Source organism: Cryptotermes secundus, unplaced genomic scaffold, assembly GCF_002891405.2.
Source record: "Cryptotermes secundus unplaced genomic scaffold, Csec_1.0 scaffold1689, whole genome shotgun sequence".
In the NCBI taxonomy this organism is placed as follows: Eukaryota; Metazoa; Arthropoda; class Insecta; order Blattodea; family Kalotermitidae; genus Cryptotermes; species Cryptotermes secundus.
This window is the reverse complement of record NW_019740674.1, coordinates 312,437-326,611: the sequence shown is the minus strand read 5'-3', so window position 1 is coordinate 326,611 and position 14,175 is coordinate 312,437. Positions and strand designations below refer to the sequence as shown.

Here is a 14,175-nt window from a genome sequence, read left to right as displayed (position 1 = left end):
TCGAGCGGTTCAGATTTTCAACCTTATCCGTAATAAATCCTAGTTTTCGTAAGGCCATAAATGGTCTCTTCAACTTTTCCCATAAACCATCACAGATTTTGTTGAAATTCGATGTTACGAAACTTTCAGTAATTCACGTTTGATTATTCACACATTTAAGTACGCCGAATGAACCCGAAAGAGCGCCGTTGGCAATTTTGTTTTGCAACATTATGGAATACAGCCCTTCCACTGCTGTTGGCTGGATTTGAAGGAAATATGAATACACGTGGGGGTGTAGTGTCTGTTTATTAAGGGGCACGCGGTATCGTAGTTGGTTGAGGCACTATGCTACAAGCCGGAAGGTCGTAGGTTCGAGTCCCTGTGAGGTGGAATTTTTTTCAGTTTCCCTAACCCTTCCAGCCGCACTGTGGCCCTGGGGTCGACTTAGCCTCTAACAGAAATGAGTACAAGGAATCTTCACTGACGGCCGCCGCGTAAGTCTGACAACCTGACCGCCATCTGTGAGCCGATTGTCTAGAAGAAACGTGGGAGCCTCGACTTCTCACAACCCTATGGGCCTCCACGGCCTGTTACAGGGATAGTTTTACCCCTTTTACGGTTTATTTAAAAGCGACCCCCTCCAGTACGGTTTTTGCTGTTGCCGTCAATACCACGTTCATACTGGCGCTGGACCCCCTCTGAGTTGGTACGGCAAACACTTGTCCAGGGATAAAACGGCGCGATAGTGAAGCTGACCGCTCATTTGTAAGTAGTGCTGAGGTTAAGAAAGTGTGGGGCTATATCTCCAACTTCCCCTTAACTTTACTTTATTGATAGTCATTGATTGAGTTCACTCAGTCGCTTTGGTTGAAGTGACTGAGAGTCACAGAATGTAATCGTAAACAAAAACACAGTAAACTAATTGTAAAACGAATGGGTCCCTGTCCCTGTCCCAGGTGCAGTTTCTTTACTACCCCAGCTCGGTAATCGAATCCTCGTTTTGTGAAAACTGGGCACACTATCTGAAAGTAAGGTTGACATACAACAGTAGATGCTGTATAAGCTTCTGCCAGTTTGTGATCGGTGAGCTCGAGTGAGCACATCTCTCCTGGGCCACGTAATGTCACACTTCGTTATATTTGATTTATATTCAGCCCACGTTACGTGTTTGGGACCCGTTTTGATGACTTCTAACTTTTTTTTTTCTATTTTTTTCTTTTCAGGTAAGGGAAAGTTCCCATTGCTGGAAGTATTACTGTTGAAAGGTACACTGAAGTTTTCCATGATGAAGCGGGTAAGTGTTTACATTCCTTTTTCCTGTGAATTTGCGAGGATATTTTGTTGTTACTCTACTTGCATGCAGATTCTGAAATTACGTAAATTTGGCTCAAGTGTTTAATTTCGTTTGTTCGGTTCAGTTGGGGTATATTGCCACCCCCGGGGGATCGCGGCACTGAGTTTGATAAACTATGCCATGGATCTTATACGTGTGTTTAACATTGATTGATGTCGAGGAAGAAACATGTTACATCTGATCTAACTTCTGTTCCCTGACAGGATTCTAGTAAAACTGTTACCAGAGCAAAGCAGTTTTGGACACCTGTTAGGACTGCAGTCGTCTCCTGAAGGACTGCCCAAATTTGCTCAATCGGGGGGCCCTCGTGTCCGCAATGTTTTTCGTGTATTTCGGTACTTTTATATGAAATGACTGGAGCAGCTGAAGCGATTTTCAGCCTGTAGTCCATGGTTCTAGAAGACACGGAAATTTCTTAGCTTATATTGTGTTCCGGATAACTTCTAATAATATTAATAATGTGCGTTAGTCCTCTTGTGCTTTTCGGTAGCTCAAGTTATCGGTAGTATGCAGTATATTTTGTAATGAATTCTCATTTTGTCCTGTCAGTACCTAGGACTTGTCGACTGCAAAATACTTCGAATACCGTTCGTACATGATACGACTAAATGTGTTCATACTGCTGAATTTCCTGAATATAAACGTTTTTTACGTAAATTACAAGTTATTTGTTGTAGAAAAGGGAATCGAGCCGATCAAAGAATTGTCTTCGCCCGCTTGAGCACTAGGATCTTGGGTTCGACTCCCACACAAGGCATGGATGTATACAGGGTGATTCACGAAGTTTTACCCCGGCTTATGGTACATATTCCTGGGGTTATTTCCTGCAAAATTTCCTTATAAACTTGTGGTCAATTTTCAATAGTTATGGAGTAACAATAGATTTTCGAAACGCATCATGGTGAATGCAGCGCTATGCTTCAGCGTGGGCGACCATACGTTCCAGTCAGCTATGTCAGCAGATAAGGTAGACCGGTTTGAATGTTGCGCGTAGGTAGATAGGCAGAGCGGTTCATACGCGTGCGACACATTGTGTTGACGTGCAGGGAGACTTTTTGAAAATCTTATGTAAATCCAGTCATCTTCTAAAGCACCACAGTTTAAAGGAAACAGATTGATAGAAGGATGTGATATGCAACCATTGGTATGTTTACAGAATGGGATGCTGAAAATAATGTAATTTTGTAACACAAAATCGATGAAAAATGTTGCACAATGCAAAATTAAAAATTTGAAAAAAAAATGGTTTTAGAATGCTTCTTTCCTAAAACATTAACGATTTAAAAAAGTTTGTATTGTGTTTCTAATTTGTTTTGACTGAAATTCAAAGAAAAAAAGATTTTTCGCCAGTTTTCAAAATACTGTATGTTTTTAATTATGAGTTGGATACCATTACTATATTAACATTTTTTGTTCCAAATTACCTCAGGAATGCCCTCCGTAAGTGGGGGTAAAACTTCGTGAATCACCCTGTATGTGCTTGTATTCTGTGTATAGGTAGCGGCCTTGCGACGGGCTGATCCCCCATCCAATGAGTCCTACCGACGAAACTGAAAAAGCGGCGAGGGCCCAACAAAGGGCTGTAAAACCAATGTTGAATGAATGGAAGGGAACCGGTGAAAATTGTGTAGTTGGCGGATTGGCAGGTGTGGCGTCTTCCCACATCGACATTTCGAATAGGGTGTATTTTTGTATATGCCATATGCAGGTTAACTCGACTCTTCTGGATATGCCTTATTATTTGATGAAAAATTAATTTATTTATTGTACTCTGAATTAGCACTATTTTAAATATTTTTTTAGTAATTGCAGTTTTGGGTTTTGACTCAGGTAGTCGTTGCAAAAACCGATTTCTTCAGACCTGGTGTGAACACACTGAGGTCTTAACGTAAGGCTTTCATGAAATTTTGAAGGTACGTAAGGACTTGGAAAACACAGAAATCGCTTCAGAAACTAAGTGAAATCAAAGAAAATCCTGACCTGTCTTGATAACCTTCAGAAGTTAAACGTTTTTGGGAAGGGTCAGCAGAAAGAACGCCCCGTTTGAAATTTGTTGCCATTTCCTACACCGTGTATGTATTTAAAAACTCATATCACGTTTTAAAAATAATAGAATTCAGTCGCATTGAATCGGTCAGTGCGGAATGCAGAAGTCGACCCTCTCATTAGAATAGGGCCCCTATAGTAAGGGGGTGCGTGAAATATGTTGATTTCTATAAAAATTGAGTAATTGGCGCGATTGTTTGCTGATAGAAACCCACCTCGTTGAAAATGATACAAGCATAAAATTATATTTTCATTCGTAGTATGAAACGACCTCGTGACAATAACCGACTAACTAGACTCACAATTTTTAGCTAACGAAAGCATAATTAGGCCTACAAATTTATTTACACTTACGTTTCTTCATATTTGAGCTCTGCCATCTGGGATGTGACGTCGTGTAGTTTAATAGATATTTACCGACGTTTCAGAGGAACATGCTACCTCCTTCAGAATATAAGCCTTTTTGGCCCTGAAGAAGTAAGAAGTAACGAGTTATGTAAGTGTGTAATAAATCCGGCCATCAATCCAAAACCCGTCTATAGTCTCACACACCCAAATACGTGACAGCATTATTTATGTGGTTTTCTGAATATTTTGTAACATCTAGAACATTCGCTTGTAGCATAAAGAACATAAACATAGAACAGTATGACAGCATATATGCCTTCGTATACGCTGTTTTTCATACTGAGAAATATGAACATTTTGCTTTATGGAAGTACTAAATAATTCAGCATGGCTGTCACTCGGGCTTGGCGGACGTTCTGCTCTTCGCATTGCAGAAATTCAGGACGTAAAATGTGAGGCCCGTACTGCCCATTATTTTACGTAAACAAAAGCTTGAATGTGGAAGAAACAGGGAACTTGTAAGAATGTTCAGTTTCCTTGTACGTATAAAATTCACCATCCTTTAATGACGTACTTATAAGTTGTAGTCTTAGCGATAATTATTAATTAGATTCTAAAGGGTTCTGACGATGGTCGATGACACCNAACATAAACATAGAACAGCATGACAGGATATATGCCTTCCTATACGCTGTTTTTCATACTGAGAAATATGAACATTTTGCTTTATGGAAGTACTAAATAATTCAGCATGGCTGTCACTCGGGCTTGGCGGACGTTCTGCTCTTCGCATTGCAGAAATTCAGGACGTAAAATGTGAGGCCCGTACTGCCCATTATTTTACGTAAACAAAAGCTTGAATGTGGAAGAAACAGGGAACTTGTAAGAATGTTCAGTTTCCTTGTACGTATAAAATTCACCATCCTTTAATGACGTACTTATAAGTTGTAGTCTTAACGATAATTATTAATTAGATTCTAAAGGATTCTGACGATGGACGATGACACCCAGAATTACTGGGGTTTTTGGACTTTCTCCTTCGTCCGGAATTTTAGGTAATGGAGGACACGACTTTTCCGAAACGTCGTGTCGTATTACTCAAAATTCCGAACGATGGAAGAAGTCCAAAACCCCAGTGACTCTGTGGATAATTATTAGGTCTTGTAGATGGATCCAGACAACGAAAATAACTTCCGTATCACTTTTAGTTTATGTGTTTTGTGTTAATTTTAACTTCGTGGATCATATTAGAACAGTTGAGCCGGGATATCTCAGTCGGTATAGAGACCGGCTAGAGGCTCAACGGCCGAGGAATCGGGGTTCAGTTCCCGGTAGGAACAGGGTATTTTCTCGAATTCACAAAATCCAGACCGGTTCGGGGGGGCGGCATCCAACCTCCTACCACTCATCTCCGTCTAGTATTAAAAAAAAAAGTAAAGTAAAGCTATCCCTGTACCAGGACGTAAAGGCCCATAGGGTTGTAAGACGTTGAGGGTCCCACATTATCTAGACAATCGGCTCAAAGATGGCAGTAAGGTTGTCAGCCTTACGCGCCGGCCGCGCTTTACTCCCCAGGAAAATTATTTAATTAATTCCTGGTACTCATTTCTGTTAGAGGCTGAGTCCACCCCAGGTCCATAGTGCAGTTGGAAGGATTAGGTCAATTTAAAAAAAAAAGTAATGACTTAATCGGGCCTTGAACCCGCGATCTTCCAGCTTGTAGCATAGCCCCTCAACCAACTACGCTACCCCGTGCCCCCACCATCTCCGTCTAGTGCCGAAGTTAAGAATACGTGGATCTATACATCCACTCCCTCATACCTCTTAATTTGGTGCGGGGAGCACTTACCTACTTCCCCTTTATTAGAACATGTGAGTGAAACCGTTGAGCGCAGGAGCCAATACCAGGAACGAAAGTGTCGCAAGATGAATCTCTACTCTGTGAAGTTGAAGCCGTTTGACACGCGGGGTGCATGTAAGCCGTCTCCTACGGTCAGTCAGTAAGCCACAGCGAATGAGGTTCCCCAAAAAGAAACTGATGGTGCTATGGAAAAATGGCCCAGTAAATGTGTTTCATGGCACTTGGGTCGTCTGCTATAAAGGAAGCCTATGTGGTGTGTGCCTGTCTTCTCTCTATACACCGATGTAATGGCAGGTCTTAGGATGGATGTTTTCTCGGATATATTCTAAAGCCCGCTCATTTCCACGTACATCCCACGGCTGATAAAGTGAGAAACCACCCCCCAAGCTTGGTTGCTTTTCACTGCTTTTCTTTCCGCAAACGTTGTTACGTGGGAAGTTGGTGTACGTTAAGATACGAACAACGACAGAGGGCATCTTTCGCCACTCCTCAGCCACTAAAATGATGTTCACTGTATTGATGTAACAGAAGAATATTTTTCTTGTCGTTTTGTAGTGACAGCCTTTATTATAGATCCCATTAACGAACTAAAAATATGATTTGTTCTAAAAGTAAATGGTCACAAGCACGAAACTGTCAGCATCTTTTCATTGTGAAGAACGGCTTTCATATTTGTTACTTTATACAGAGTGATTCACGAAGTTTTACCCCGGCTTATGGTACATATTCCCTGGGTTATTTCCTGCAAAATTTCTTTATAAACTTGCGGTCGATTTTCAATAGTTACGGAGTAACAATAGATTTTCGAAACGCATCATTGTGAATACAGCGCTATGCTTCAGCGTGGGCGACCATACGTTCCAGTCAACTATGTCAGCAGATAAGGTAGACCGGTTTGAATGTTGCGCGTAGGTAGATAAGCAGAACGGTTCATACGCGTGCCACGCATTGTGTTGACGTGCAGGGAGACATTTTTGAAAATCTTACGTTAATCTAGTCGTCTTCTAAAGCACTACAGTTTAAAGGAAACAGATTGATAGAAGGGTGTGATATGCAACCATTGGTATGTTTACAGAATGGGATGCTGAAAATAATGTAATTTTGTAACATAAAATCGATGAAAAATGTTGCACAATGCAAAATTAAGATATTGAAAAAAAAAATGGTTTTAGAATGCTTCTTTCCTAAAACATTAACGATTTAAAAAGTGTTTGTATTGTATTTCTAATTTGTTTTGACTGAAATTCGAAGAAAACAAGATTTTTCGCCAGTTTTCAAATTACTGTATCTCTCTAATTATGAGTTGGATACCATTAGTATATTAACATTTTTTATTCCAAATTACCTCAGGAATACCCTCCCTAAGTGGGGGTAAAACTTCGTGAATCACCCTGTATGTGTGGAATTTGATCTGAAAGTAAAGGAGCATATTCACAGTTACCTTGATTTCAGCCGACAGACGAATTCATTAAGGAACGGATTGGCTGCCGTAAATTTATGTGTAGATAATGAAGAAGCCGCCGATTACAGTGGCCCCGCGGTCTAAGGCATGAAATGTCCTCGAACACTAGGATCTTGGGTTCGAATCCCATTAAGGGCATTGATATCTGTGTTTATTATGCGTTTATGTTAGGTAGCTGCCTTGCGACGGGCTGATCTTCCATCTAGGGCATCCTACCGACTCTCTAAGATTAAGAAACTGAAGTGAAACAAATGGTTTCATGGCTGCCCTCTGCTCCGGAAGTAGAAGAAGAAGAATATAATGAAGATGTGGGCACGGGTAGAGATACTGAAAATGTTGATGGCCTGCCGGTATTGATTAGAAAGCGTACAGTTAATTCTTTAAGGACTGAAATTCTTCTATAGATTTTGTATAAAAGTTTAGTTTCTACCTCCGCTACAGAGACCAACCAGTTAATGCGGTTTAGGAAACAATCTTTGTTTCTTCTGAGAATCATATGAAACATATACGCTCTCTGGGCAGAATTAAGAAATGGTAAAGCAGACGGTGTGTACAGTAACCATTGCTCTGCAAAGGGTTAAGCAGAGACCTTTTTTCCGACTTCAACTGACCAAGGAATTCCCGTTCCGTAGGGCCTGTTAATATTTACAAATCAAGATCATTATGACTGCGGTGTATGACACACTAACAGCAGCATGTTTGAATGACTTCACCACTGACGAGCAGAATCTCTATATCTTGCGTAATTACTTAGCGTGTGAATTACTATTCAAAGAAAGTAGCCCATCCTTTCTCCTTAAGTTCCACGGGCATAATTAGCTATAACGCTGACTCATCTGACATTCACGTCCGTCATTAAGATTTGTTTTGTTATACGTAGGAAGTTCTGTAGGGCTCATAAACATTTGAGTACTCATTCTGTCGTTTCCCCCAACCGGTCCCACGTGAGCGCTCTTCATTGCTACTTCTCAAGATTGTACTAAGTCGCTCAAAAAGATTTAGGGAAAAATGCTACGTTCCTTTAGGCCTGGGGAATAGGAATTGTGTTAACACGTACACACATCGAGACAGTCAGCGAGATTGCGTTTTTGAGGATGTGCTGGATGGACCCCTTGGACAGAAAGTTTGGGCCCACTGGGATGTCCTAAATATACAGTTATTACTAATTCGAGTGCACCACCGCCTTTCATTTTCACATCTACTTATAATAACAACGGCCGCGCCGTAGCTCAAGAAATTGTCCAACCGTCAGGTAGTCAAGGAAGTCCTCGTTTTTTATGGTAACCGAAGGATCGTTGCAGTGTTTACAAGAGCCACCAACTGCCCTCAAAAAGAAAAAAATGAACTCCGTGGATAATTCAGGAGCTATTTCAAGAAAATAGCGGCTCCGGTCTAGAAAACTGAAATTAGCGGCAGTAAGGATTCGTTGCGCTGGCCACGCGACACCCTCAATCCGCTAACGTTGGCAGTAACTTCGCCGACAAGCGACGGTCTCTCGGTCGGTATAGTTCGCTTGCGGAATAAAACCACTGATAGGTCGGCTTAAATATAAATATTCCGGAAGACTTGCATGAAAGTGATTTTAATTGCCACTCACGAGTGTTTCACAAATCGCGGAAACCGGTCTTACTGTTTTAACAGAAATAGCTGCGACTTCGCGATCAATTCAGCTCTGACGGAAACAGAGTATAGCATCAGTGATATAACTTAGGGTTAACTTCGTGCTCCCTAATCGAGTTGCACAACTCTGTTAGAAGAAACTGCAAGCTGTGATAATCTCGTTAGTATCCGAGACATATCCATAATGAATTTGTGATGGGTGTAATGTTCGGTCTATTATTCTGTGTGAGAGATCAGCTTTATCTGTCACTGTTCTCAGTGTGCTCATAAAGATGCCTTCCTTAGTCTTAAAAAATTGATTGCTTATAACCAAACGTTTGATGTAAATCTACTGGAACCAACTTCAGTGGGTTTCTTATACCCTCATATTTTTCATAAAGCCCTTCATGGTTAATCCTTTGGTGATTTTAGATATTTTTGGAAACAAGAGTTTCGTCGTACACGTCCGCCCAGAACTCTTAGCATGTTTCGTTTTAGAGTCTGCCTGGTAAGTAAAAGTAAAACTATCCCTGTACCAGGCCGTGAAGGCCCGTAGGGTTGTGAGACGTCGAGGGTCCCACGTTATCTAGACAATCGGCTCAAAGATGGCGGTAAGGTTGTCGCCTTACGCGCTGGCCGCGCTACTCCCCAGGAAAATTATTTAATTAATTCCTGGTACTCATTTCTGTTAGAGGCTGAGTCAACCCCAGGGCCATAATGCGGCTGGAAGGATAAGGTCAATTGAAAAATCCAGTGACCTCATCGGGACTTTAACCCGCGACATTCCGGCTTGTAGCATAGCCTCTCAACCAACTACGCTACCGCGTCTGCTTGGTAGACTTACATAAAAATTTGTCCAGACATTTTGCTTTTATTTAACCCAGTTAATGTTAAGGTATTCTTTACTTCTGTATATACAGGAGGCCGAACATTCAGCTCACTGATTAGTAAAATGTACGCAAAAGTACGATAGAAATCTCTTTATTTACGTACACAATTAAAAGAAAATATTCGAAAGGAAATCTACCAGGTTCAGTGCGCAACTGTCGACGTTGAGATTCCGTTCTACAAACTGACGCAGGTTTAATCCTGAACATTCCCGTTAATACGAGATACTTTTTTTAGGTTAAATGACTTCTGGGCCACTCTGCATAATAATGTAGACCTTTCACACGTACTGATGAGGTGCTGCTCTTTGTTATACCACATGTGAATTTAATTTATTTTGATTCTTTCGTTCTAAGCCCACAATACCTACGGACCTTGGTAGGTCTACATTTTGGGCATATTTGTCTAAATGTTCACCTAGGAGGAAAATGTATCGGATAGAAGTTCAAATAGTTTTATGTATCTGTGCAGTATTCACATACTGCTCTGTGGCTTTGAAAATTACTGATATAATAACAATACGTATTACCTGTTCGCCATCAAAAGCATTACCCAACCTCTGCTCTAGCTACGGTCTTGTCGGCCTACAACGCATTCCATAATCTGTGCTTTGACAACAGACGGACACGTGTAAATGATCCTCACTTATTAATGACACCGATAAAGGTTTCAGTTGCTCGTTTTTACTTGTGTCTGGATTTTTGGCCGCTCGTAGAGTTCTACTGCTGGGGTTCATCTAAGCAGCACTCTGTGCATCAGTCATCCAACAAGCGCTCTAGTTACGTCAGTGATGTTGACTGTTATAAACAGTGGGTTGACCTATCCCGTAAGGCTATACGTAGCACACACATTCAATTTGACATCTTCTTCTGGTCCAACATTCTTTTAATCACACCATATATAAGAACCAACCTGGGATGCTATATAGCCGTATTTTTTTTTATTGTTAGTGTGGTGGGACTAAGTCCCTTGTACTGCGGCCACTTCTGGCCTATTGTACCAGCCCCAGATGATAGGTGAGGGTGATTGTGGAGCAATTGGTGGAATGAAGATTGGCAGGGGAAGCCGAAGTACTTCGAGAAAACCTGTCTCAACGCGACTTTGTCCACCACAAATCCCACTTGACCAGATCCGGAATCGAACCCGGACCGCCGCGGCGGGCAGCAAACGAATAACCGCTTGAGCTACTTCGCGGCCGAAAGATAAAGTTACCTCTGTTCTACCACGAACACGTTGCATAAGCGTAACTCACATTACATAAACGAACACTTCCCGGCTCATGACCACTTGCGTTTTACCCAGTTATACACTGGTATGATTGTGGGACACATATTCAACGAGCTGCGGGTGGGAAAATTATTGTTATATGAATGAATGAATGAATGAATGAATGAATGTGTAAGGGGTGGGTCTTCTTGGCCTTTGCATCGCGACCACAGTGATCTGTTGTGCCTCCCCTTCTAATTATCCCCTCAGCAATCCTGCGCTTCGAAATAGTCACTTGGTTCCATAAAGTATTGACCCAAGTGACGTAATCTTAAATAAGCTAAGGCCTCACATTCACGCAGGATGTGTGTGGCTGTTTCATTTTTTTCTTGACACCTCTCGCAAGTGGGACTATCACTTAGTCCCAGTTTGAAGAGGTGTCCTTTAAGGTGACAGTGTCCTGTAAGTAGTCCCACCACCCATCGTAGCTGTTTCCTGTTTAACTTCAACAGTTCCTTCGCTCTCTTAGCTCAGGGTCCTCGTATGAGTCCCTTTGCTTGCCTGAGTCCAGTCAAGGATCCCCAGTATTTCTTGTGATTCATATTTGTCTACTCTGTGACATACGCTTTAACCCTTTGAAACTTAAGTTAATTTAATTAACATTTAAAAATTCAGTTCATAGCCTCACAAAGTACATTTCGTCTCAGTTACAAAGAACAACCGATTAATTATAGTTGGGAGAAAAATAGCTGTTTATACCCACTGCGCAAATTGCAGGCAACTGGTAGTGTACATAGTTATCACTAGGTTTTAAAGAGTTCAAACTGTTTCTTGGCTGGCTGTGAACACGCAGTCTCGGAAGTTTCATACTGGCTGGCTTTGGACCACCCAGGCATATGCCAACTTGAACCACAGTTCCCTGGACTGCCTGTGCGTACAGTATTAATGGAGCGGCGTAAAGCGCAGAGGTTGAAAATATGATGATAATTATAAATGGCGGGCCGAAGTGATTAGGCAGAAACAGCTCTGACCTATTTTAATACCTACTCATATCTCTGACTTCCAAATCTTTCTAGGCTGGATAGTTACTAATATTAACGGTACATGTAGAATTAATTAGATACTTCTATGGATGAGGGCCAAAGTGTTTCGTTGGCACTTGTTAGTTACTGTTAGCAGATAACTTCGAAGGCTCAGAAAATATGTTCTGATGCCTATGTTGCTTGTATTGGAAACCGGTTGAAATATGGTCGGACTAGATCAGCAAGTCCAGACGGACTATTGGGATGTAGGCTGTGTAACTGGCGATGATTACATATATTATATTTTGACGTATATGGCCATTGCTAGGCAACGACTCGGTAAACACATTTCCGAAATTACGCACTCAACAGTGGAAGGACATCCGTTGCTGGGCAACCAGTGGCTAGAAATGTTTCCGCAGCAACGAATAACCACGTAATAATAGAGGAACTGTTGGAGGTGGTGATTTCTGTTCGGTCCGTCCTGAAGTTATAAAGGGAGGACACATGAGAACGCTCCGGGCAGTTCAGAAGCTGTAAGAGAATTGGGACTGGAAATTGAGAATGGAGCAAGTCCTCGGCAGTAGATGGATCGTGAGTTGCTGTACTTGACTGTGTTCAAGAGTGATTGTAAAAGAAGGCGTCAATAAATCCGATCGTCCAATGCAGAACCCGTTACTCGACACGGAACCCCGGACACGTGACAATATATTTAATATGTAATAGTGTAAAAATTTTGTTTGGTTAAAGTAAGATACCGGACGTGTTTGCCTAGGAATTGTTGCCTTTAAACCGACATTCCGGGTAAGAAGAAACATATATTGGACATTCTGAGAATAATGCCTTTGTATTAAGAACGTAAGTAAGTAGAGCATCAGTTCAGATGGATTTGTATCGAACTCATTCCTGTGCATGACTGAGAATTGAATGAGGAATTACTGTCAAAGCCTCAAGGAAATTAACTAGAATTACGATAAGTTAGAGTTAGGAATTTAAGTATTAAGGAAAGGTTTCTGCCGACCGCTACTCCAGATATGCTTGCTTACTTACTTACTCATGGATCTGAGTCCTTCTAGAGGAGCCGCCAATTCTGCAGCTACTCAAGAATTTCCCAATATTTTATGGAACCCGAAGGTTCATTACCGTGTTCACAAGAGCCCTCACTGGTCCCTATCCCGAGCCAGTTCATCCAATCAATGCCATCCCATCCTATCTCTCTAAGATCCATTTTAATATTGTTAACCCACCGACGCCTTGGTCTTCCTAGTGTCCTTTTTCCTTCTGGCTTTGCCACCAATATCCTATACTCATTCATCGTCTCCCCCATTCGTGCTACATGCCCTGCACACCCCATCCTCCTTGGCTTGATCATTCTAATTATACTTGGAGTAGAGGACGTGCACTCGATTTTATTCCATAATTAGTCATGCGGTAGAGCTTTGTTTTCCCGAGTTGGTGTTCTCTTCCTGGTGCCTCTGAAATTGCTGATGGTACACACAAATCGAAACGAAGAAGTCACATTAAATTATATGTTTACAATATAATAGAGAAAGTACTCTGTTAAGGTTCATTAATAATTGTCTTTAAAATTGCTAAAATCGTATCTTAGCCAATTTTGTGGGTTCTGGGAGGGCTCAGACATTCTTACTTGCATGAAGAGAACCTCCGATTGAAGGAGTTAGGGAGCCATTGCAGTGAAGCTGCGCGTAGATACGTAAGTTGACCTTGCCGGAGAAGGACTGTTAGTTCCTTAGGTTTAACTTTCAAGGACTTTCTTAAAGGTTCAACTACTTGTCGTGCTCATAGACTGTTAGTGTGCTACGTTGTCACTCTTCTGTAAATGTTACTTCTGCAGCGTGTTTCGACTTCATGTGGTCATCATAATTACTGCACTGTATTGCTTTTCCAAGTTCATTGTTCTAAAGCTTGTTTAAAACACTTCAAATTATTGTTGAATTTTGTGTAGTTATGCCACATTTTCGGCATTCTCTGGTCTTTTGAATTGTGTACGGAGTGTTTATATGGTGCAGAGTAATTGTTGTGTGTGAGATCTACCTTCAGTACGACGAGGTATTGCGTCACTTCCGTGGATGGTAGCGAAGATACACAGTCGATAAATATCCTATGATCTGAAGAAAGCAGTCTTCTGGGATTTGGCACCGTGTATCTGTGGTGTTAACGAGACGTTCCTCCGAAACGTCGGTTAACACCACAGATACACGGTGCCAAATCCCAGAAGACTGCTTTCTTCAGATCATAGGATATTTATCGACTGTGTATCTTCGCTACCATCCACGGAAGTGACGCAATACCTCGTCGTACTGAAGGTAGATCTCACACACAACAATTACTCTGCACCATATAAACACTCCGTACACAATTCAAAAGACCAGAGAATGCCGAAAAT

At 41.5% G+C, this 14,175-nt stretch overlaps 1 long non-coding RNA gene across 1 annotated transcript in view; it reads left to right on the top strand.

Moving 5' to 3' along the window:
• Positions 1 to 680: 680 nt before the first annotated feature.
• Positions 681 to 14,175, top strand: part of LOC117282958 — a 24,108-nt gene continuing 10,613 nt past the window's right edge. Inside the window, exons 1-2 of the long non-coding RNA XR_004513918.1 lie at positions 681 to 747; positions 1,206 to 1,276. This is a non-coding gene — a long non-coding RNA (uncharacterized LOC117282958). The remainder of the gene's footprint in view (positions 748 to 1,205; positions 1,277 to 14,175) is intronic.